Raw genomic sequence first — 7642 nt, 5'->3', positions numbered from 1 at the left:
TCATCTGTGTTTTGGATCAGTATGACATCCATGTGTCCGTTTTTACCATCAATGTGTCATCAGTGGTTTTTTCGGATGTATCATTAAAATACAAAACTAAACAATGTTGGACCCTTCCCAGCTCAGCCAGTTTCTGTTTTTGTGTTTTTGTTATTACCTTCCTTCCTTCCAAGAGCTATAACTTTTTTATTTTTCTGTCTACATAGACATATGATGTCTAGTTTTTTGTGGGATGAATTGTAATATTTTTCAAGTGCTGTTAATTTGTGAAACACATGCAATAGTGACATTCATTTTTTTTATTGTTTGTACAATGTACAATATGTGGTAAAAATGACCTGGTGATGTTATTCTCCTCATGAGTAAGATTGTGGTGATAACAAACTTGTCCATTTTTTTATTACTTTAGTGGTGAAAAAAATATCAGAACTTTAAAAAAAAATAATTTTTGATTATGTCGCCATTTTCTGTAATAAACAATTACCCTGCACTAAATAAGTAAATCAATAGGGAGGAGCAAACCTGAACTCTAAAGTTAAGGGTTTGCACTGAACACCGAGTGTCTTGGTCTCAGACCTGAACACAGACTTTTACGTTTACGCCCAGTACCTAATCGAGTTTGTCATCCTAATAAAGCTTTCTAAAAGACTGCAGCGCAACGAATCAGCAGGCATTGTCAGTGTGGGTGCTTCCGGCCCCATCACAGTCATATCAAGTTTTTGTATGGCTATGCTTGGCCAGCACACCACTTGGAAAGCAAAAAAAATTTTTAAAAAATTACTTGGGCTCCCACCCTATTTTTGATAAAATATACAACTGTGGGCTGCAGCCACCAGCGGTCTGCTTTATCTTGGCTGGTTATCAAAAATCGAGGGGATTGCATGCCATTTTTTAAAATTATTTAAATAAATAATGAAAAACTTGTTACTTTAGAGAATGCAGTGTATAATTGACTATGCGTGAATACAGGATCAGGTATGAGAACACCAATCTTATCAAATATTTGTCCTTGCGATTTTGTAATTGTCATGGAATAAGCTAGACAAAGTGGGAATTGTTTACTTGTTAACCTAAACGGGATATCGCAATTTTGCCTAGTGTCTAATGGTATTCTTTGAATGAGAACCTTTTGACAACGACGCTCCCCAGAAAATATACTGCAGTCGATGAGATTTGTGCCAAGCGTTTCTACGATTAATCGAGTACCATTGCACAGTCCTTTCTTTGGATTTAGATTGTGGCGCAGCATGACACAGCAGCCTTTCTTAAGGTTCAGCATATGAGGAGGGAGGCCCATAGGTGTCAGGGAATGTACAAATTTGATGGGGTACTGAGCTCATTCTTCTTCTGTCTCACAGGATGAAATCTTGTCGACAGTGAAGTATGATTCAGTCTGACCTCCAAGTATGTTCAATACTTGTTCATTGAATGTCAGCATGTCACTGTTTTTAGGGCATAGTACTGCTCTGGAAGCAACATCAGCAGGAGTGAGAGAGTTCAGGTCATTTCCAAATATGCTCGTCATGACGTCAGGAATCAGCATGTCTTTGTTCAGCTTCACAAAATTCACCGTATTCCCATCTTCAACTCCTGATCCAACAGTTAGCAACCACTCACAAAACTCTACTTCATGAGGATTGACTCACATGTTCCTGATTAATTTAACTTCCTTGAATGATTTCCAGACTGGACTGCTCTTGACACATGCCTCTACAATACTAACGCGATTTCCGTGAAGTACAACTGGAGTTTGCTGTCAAAAATCTCATCCAACAACAATCGGGATCCCACCAAAAGGTTCTTCTTTGTGAAGGAGAACATGTAAGCTTCTATCAGCGGCATTAAAAAGATGAACGTGAGGCATTGAAATTTCATCCTATATAATAAGCTTAGTATCCCGAAGCTCTTGACAGACTGAGGTTCGTTCTTTCATACTTGATACAGTTCTCTCATTCAAATGAATTGAAATTCCAAGTCTGGAGTGGACTGTTTTACCGCCTGCATAAAACAGTGTTTGCATGGTTCAGGCTTGCAGCAAATAGCTGTCAAAGCTCACCGGGCATTCTAAATAAAGATGCTTCTTTCATGGTTTTGTCCCACTCTGAGTCATGATGCAATAATTCCATGGCCCTTGCTGCCAAAATATAAGTTTCATATGTGTGTCCTTCCACTGTTCTCAGCTCTTTGAATGATGTAGCACCTGTAAACAACATAATGAAAATAATTAGAAATTATAAAAAAGTCAGGTTGATCTAATAGCGTATAATTAGATGAAAATGACTTACCCTTGATATGCTTCAGGAGTAGGCACAGAGAAACTCTTTCCATATCTTGTGGAGAGACAGAGTACATTCTTGGAAGGATCTTGTCAGCACCTCTTTTTCTTTTCTTCCAAAACTTATTTGGCCAGACATAATGGTAGGGTATTTCACAATATAAATACTGACATGCTGACGGATCAGTTTGGTTTAGAACGAACCTTTTGGTAAGTTTTGTGCTGTCACGCTGACCTTTGACCAGAGAACGCTGCTCCGCTCCATCCTCAAAGTAAACTGATTGTTGGAAAGGTAGGTGTATCAGACGTGTTTCTACAGCATGGCAACGTGCAGACATATCACATTTTCTCAGCCGCCACATTGCTCCAGGCAATGCCAAATATCGTGTGTCGATGTAAGTCTTAATCTCATCCCAGTGTTAGGTGCCGCTGTTGTTGGCTTCGTTCCCTTGAACGATGGCTGCATCATGTCCTTTGTACACGTACTTGAAAATATATTTGACTGTCTGGATGGAAGAGCAGATTTCCACATTTATGTGTGCGTTGTATTTCTGAGGGAGGTTATATGGTACAACCCAACAGCTGTCAACTTCCACGTCCCTAATCTTGAGCTTAATCCCATCGTTTTGTCTGCGGTATGCTGGATAATCATTCACATTAATATTTGTTTCTTAGCTGAAGTCTTTGGGAAATTTTTTGAAGCATGTCCGGATTCCTTTTACATCTTCCATACATGGTGAATTTCTATTGTGTTCTCCACAGGGCCCATGAATCATGCAGCTGGTAACAACATCATAAAGCTTCCTGTTAATATCCGGGTCAGGAATTTCTGCACAAACAGCAGTCACAATCGATAGCTTCTCGAAACCTGTCTTCGTCGTCCAGAATTAAGAGCATATGGCAATGATGAAGACCTGAAACAATAAATGGATGAATTAAATGTGCATTATAAATCATTCCATTCTTAACATTACTGTTACGAACATTCAGATGAATCTATGCAATGCCTCTTTTTTAAAATTCAATAACGTGGGTGTATGGGTTTACTTTAACCATCACTCCTCCTTTTTTGCAGTCAAGTCATTTAGTAACTCTTGTGCCTTTAAGTGGAATATGGTACATACCAAATCTGGGAGGTCTATTGCTCTTTCATGTTGTAAAAGGCCGGACTGAATTTCTTCCCACTTTGGGTTGCAAGTGAACGTAATAAATAAATCTGGTTTTCCAAATTTTGCTACCAAAGTCATTGCATCTTGGTAATTCTGTGTCATGGCACGTTTTTCACCAGTAAAATAAAAGGTAAGTATGACGATGCGACCCGGTCTGAGATCTTGCTGTTCAGCCCTACTGTTGATATAATCAATAAGCCTGACATATAATTCTACTCTGAGTTTCTTTTGGTTTTGTCTGTTCCAGTCCAGTCACTGTGCTTCAACCTTTAGGTAGACATCAATTATGTATTGTTGTGTCAGCTTGCCGGAATGTAACAGCGGCTTGAAGGATTGTTGATCCTGAAGGCGGTACGCATAAAATTCCCTCATCAACACATTCCTATTTTTTTTTCTTGTTCCCCTGCATCATTACTGATATCTTCCTGTTCTTCATCGTCTTCATCCTCCATTTCATGACTTTTCCTTTTTTCAGTTCTCCCTTGCTTTCGTATTATAGGTTGCCAGCCGTGTTAACCATATGTGAATACAAAATACAAGCGCAATATGAGAGGCACCCGTGGGTATAATTCTGGGTATGTTATTATACAGATCTGCTCACCTTTTTAGGTTGTGCGCCCCCGCACAACCCCAGTGATGCGTGAAAGGACAGGGATGTATCCTGTGTTTCAATTGCTGTGTCGGCGCTTGCTGAATCCAGGTTTGGTATCGCTTCTGGCTCCTATTATCCACCGACATCTTGGATCTCAGGTTTCCTTTGCAATCATCCGTCCTCCAGCTGGATTCTCTGATAAGATTTGGCAGGTCCTTAGCAGCTAGTACCGAATTCCCAGATGGGAGTAAGCATATTTGAAAGGTATTTTCGGTCTATTATAGCGCTAGAATAGACCGAAAATACCTTTCATATGTGTTCACCATATGGAAAGAAGAGTGGATACACCATTGGATCACAGTTTTGGCTATGGTGCACAATATTCTGTAGTCCTCGCTGCTCAATGGGATGAACGGCAATGTCTCCATCATCGGAGACAAACATGGCTGCAACTTCATTGGCTGTTGGCAAGTTGCATCGGCGAGGGTCGTGTTGTCTCTTCTTTTTTATCCACGTTTCGATTTTATGCTGGTCGTAGCGACGCTGATCAATCAAATCCTTCATCATCTTGAAAGCCTGAGCAAATGGGTTGATATCTCTGAGTAAACAGTCAATAGTATTCATTATGTCCCTCTTGCATCCTTCATTTTGCTCGTTATTTAATCATTAAATGTTTGCATACTCAGGATCCAATATGTAGAGTTATGAATATGAAGGTGTATCAGATCTAAAGAAAGCACAAATATATTTTTAATTATTAAAAAAGAGCAGGAATGAATTAAAAATGTACATTTAATTGTATTCTGGTCTTTTACCTTAGAGAAGTTGATGTACGGTGGTACACTTGTCCGTGAATGACTGAAACCGGTGGGCCACCGGAGAATTTCATTGACTGAAAACCAAAGGATGCTAAGGCAAAAACACTGTGGTACGTTCTGATGTTCATTCCAAATGTTTTACCTCATTTGTATCTTCAGTTAACCACGCTTGAAACTGCTGAGGATATTCATGTAATTCACATAAGTGTATGGTACCACTTCTGCAGCACAACGGAAACTTTGCACTGTGTAATTTTTCTTTCCAAAAGGGAGATGCACGGCAATCACTAGACGTAACGTCTCGCTTTCCCATGTGGTGTTCACTTTGGATTTCTTGCTGCATACCTCAAAAGTGGTGGTAGTTTATGTATACGGGCATTGTTGTTTTCAACTTCCGCAGGTGTCAAATTCATTCTTGGTTGACGCTGGGTATATATATCAGCTTCCCTTCTTTCTGTCGCTAGGTTGATATAAACCTTGTGATATCTCTCTCTGTCCTTATCAATCTGCTCAGGCACTCATTGTTGATAAGCAATCCTACGATTTTGTCTATATTTTTGTTGTTGAGCAGCTACTGCATTGTTGTCCGGATTTTTCTGTGGCCTGTGCGATGGACCTGGCCACTCTTCTTTGCTCATTTTATGTGGGAGAATGCGGATGCAATTAAATTTACGTTTGCCTTAGTTGAAGTGGTTGAATTACATAGCAAGGAAGTGCCGCGCTTGGTAAAGGGTGGGGACGGAGCTTCGTGTGTAATGTGAGAGGGGCGGAGCCTCGAGTGGTAATGTGTGTGGGGTGGAGCCTCGTGTGATAATGTTTGGGGGCGGAGCCTCATGTGGTAATGTGTGGGGGCGGAGCCTCATGAAGTAACGTGCAGGGGGCGGAGCAGCAGGGGGCAGGGCCGCGTGTGGGTGGTGCCACATGTGGGCGGAGCTGCGGTGGGCAAGCCACCTGTGGGCGGGGCTGCGTGTGGGTGGAGCCGCATGTCGGCAGGATTGTGCGGGTCGGGATTAGCGAATAATCACGATGGCTCTTATATACAGTAAATAGATACTGTCATATTGTGGTGTATATGTTATTTAACGATAACAGGTTCAAGTGTCCTAAAGGGAATAAGAGATGATGTAAAAAAAAAATTGAAAATATAAATAAAAAGATTTTTAAAAAGTAAAGCATTTTGTTATTGCTTTGTCCATAAAAGCCAGAAATATAAGAATATAAAAATAATTAACCCGACTAGCCTGATTAATAAATATAATGAATCCACAAATAATCAAATCAAAAGAACTGTGGATTTTTAGCTGCTGTAAAAGCACAAAAAAATCCAAAGAGTGATCAAATCATTATTTCTACCACAAAATGCTATCAACAAAAATATGAACTCGCTACTTAAAAAACAAACCTTCACATAACTCCATTGATGAAAAAATGTTAAGTTTCAAAAAAAGGCAACACAGGCAAATCATTTTTTCTTGAAATTCAGAATATCCATAATCGTAATGACCTGAATAAGTAATTTTTTCGTTGTTGTGTGCACACGCTGTGGCTTATTTCATGTTTTTGATGCATTGTTTCTTGCAGATTTTAATCAATCTGCAAGGGATAACACATCCCAGCAAACTCTATGAGAATCCTGACGTGCTGTGCACATATTGCAGATTTTTTCCTTGCAGATTTTGGTGCCGAAAATTGTTTTTTTCGCAGAATTTTTCCTGCCAAGAGATACAGCTTTTGGTGCAGAAAATCTGCACCCATATCTCCAACATGGGAACACTCCATTACATCACTAAAATTTACATTTTTATCGCACATTGAACAGTGCAATACAAAAGCCAAAAATTATTTAGAAATTGCATTTTTTTACTCAATTTCATCACATTGAGATTTTTTTTGTTTTCCAATACATTGAATGATAAAGTAATTAGACTCATTAAAAGTAAATAATTTTCAATATAACGGCTGAGAGTTAAGAGTGGTTGTCTTATCGGAATGTTGCACCTGTGTGCACTCTCAACCTACTATATCATGGAGGGGGTGGTTGCTGGTATTGAACATGCACACAAATGAGGTTTTGCATAGGGTGCCAGTCACACAGGTACATGCAATGTACAGTGTTTGGCTCACAGTCTATTGATGACGCCCATACTATTAGATCAGGTCCCTCCATGATATGGTAGGTTGAGGGGTGGTTGCCTCACTGGTATTTTGCACCTGTGCTGCCCCTCACATTTATGCCATTCAAACACTGCAAGCTTCTCACACTTGGCCGAGCACTGAGGGTACCCAAGCACACTGATGCTTGTTCTAGTGGTCATCATACGTAAAGCATCCAAACTCAGAACCTGAATTTATGTCGTAAAGTCTGTGTTCAGTACAAACACTGAATGTCAGGTTCGCTCATTTCTAGTAGTGAGTCTGTGAATAATAATCCAAAGGTCCAAGTGAATTAGGGTGGTATTGCACCTACAAAGTTATGCGACTGAATTATTTGATCTGTGTAATACTGCAATACTGTAAAACTGCAGTAACAGCAAAGGTCCTGAACAGCAACATATCCGTTATCTTAAGTGAAGTTGTTTTACAAAAATGCCATTACTCCCATCACCTCTCTGCAAGTCACAAAGAATGGATTAATTACATGTACAGTTTTTAGGCAATTTGAATTTTTTATTTTATTGTTGGCCAACTACTGTACTGTGCTGAATCCAAAAGGTTAATAAACTTGAAACCTAAATATTTAAGAAAGTAAAATTGAGATTTGTCTTTCTTAATAGAACATCAATGTGTG

General features: G+C 39.5%; 1 pseudogene; it reads right to left on the bottom strand.

Moving 5' to 3' along the window:
- Window positions 1-2694: 2694 nt before the first annotated feature.
- Window positions 2695-4182, bottom strand: LOC142302395 (uncharacterized; annotated as a pseudogene).
- Window positions 4183-7642: the final 3460 nt, after the last annotated feature.

Source organism: Anomaloglossus baeobatrachus, chromosome 4, assembly GCF_048569485.1.
Source record: "Anomaloglossus baeobatrachus isolate aAnoBae1 chromosome 4, aAnoBae1.hap1, whole genome shotgun sequence".
In the NCBI taxonomy this organism is placed as follows: Eukaryota; Metazoa; Chordata; class Amphibia; order Anura; family Aromobatidae; genus Anomaloglossus; species Anomaloglossus baeobatrachus.
This window is presented reverse-complemented; position numbering and strand designations above follow the sequence as displayed.